General features: G+C 63.0%; 1 protein-coding gene across 1 annotated transcript in view; it reads right to left on the bottom strand.

Moving 5' to 3' along the window:
* LOC104495923 (acetyl-CoA carboxylase 2-like) overlaps window positions 1-506 on the bottom strand; it is an 18,540-nt gene that overhangs the window by 8,494 nt on the left and 9,540 nt on the right. The window lies entirely within an intron of this gene.

Here is a 506-nt window from a genome sequence, read left to right as displayed (position 1 = left end):
CCGACTCCTCGATCTGGGCACGGGACGGCACGCGGATGGGTCTGAGGCCCCCGGGACAACACTGTCCTTGAGCGCGCGATACCAACGAGCAGCCCTGTTGCAACTCCCCCCCAAACAGTCATTTCGGATTTGCTTTGGGGAAGCCCCTTCCCTCTCTCCTTCCCTGGAGGCTGGTGCTGCCACCCAGCCTCTCCACTGGCGAAAGGGAAGAACGGTGCACCACAGCCTTCTGCACAGGCACAGCCCCATCCTCCAGACCACACGCTGCCCGGGACAAGAGCCTGCTGCCACCTTCATGCCCTCCAACCAACTGCCTGCTTGCACAGCAAGCCCTGATCGTTGCAAAGTGTGAAATCTCAGCACCTCCCCGGCCAACAGCCCACCGTGAAGGTCTGACACACACATTAAGCTGCAGGAGTCTCTGGGGCTGCTGAATCCACACCCCATCCAGGGTCAGGTGGGCACTGGATGGGGGCGGGTCTGACCGGCAGTGCCGGGGGGGCCAG

Source organism: Buceros rhinoceros, unplaced genomic scaffold, assembly GCF_000710305.1.
Source record: "Buceros rhinoceros silvestris isolate BGI_N320 unplaced genomic scaffold, ASM71030v1 scaffold18346, whole genome shotgun sequence".
Taxonomy (NCBI): domain Eukaryota; kingdom Metazoa; phylum Chordata; class Aves; order Bucerotiformes; family Bucerotidae; genus Buceros; species Buceros rhinoceros.
This window is presented reverse-complemented; position numbering and strand designations above follow the sequence as displayed.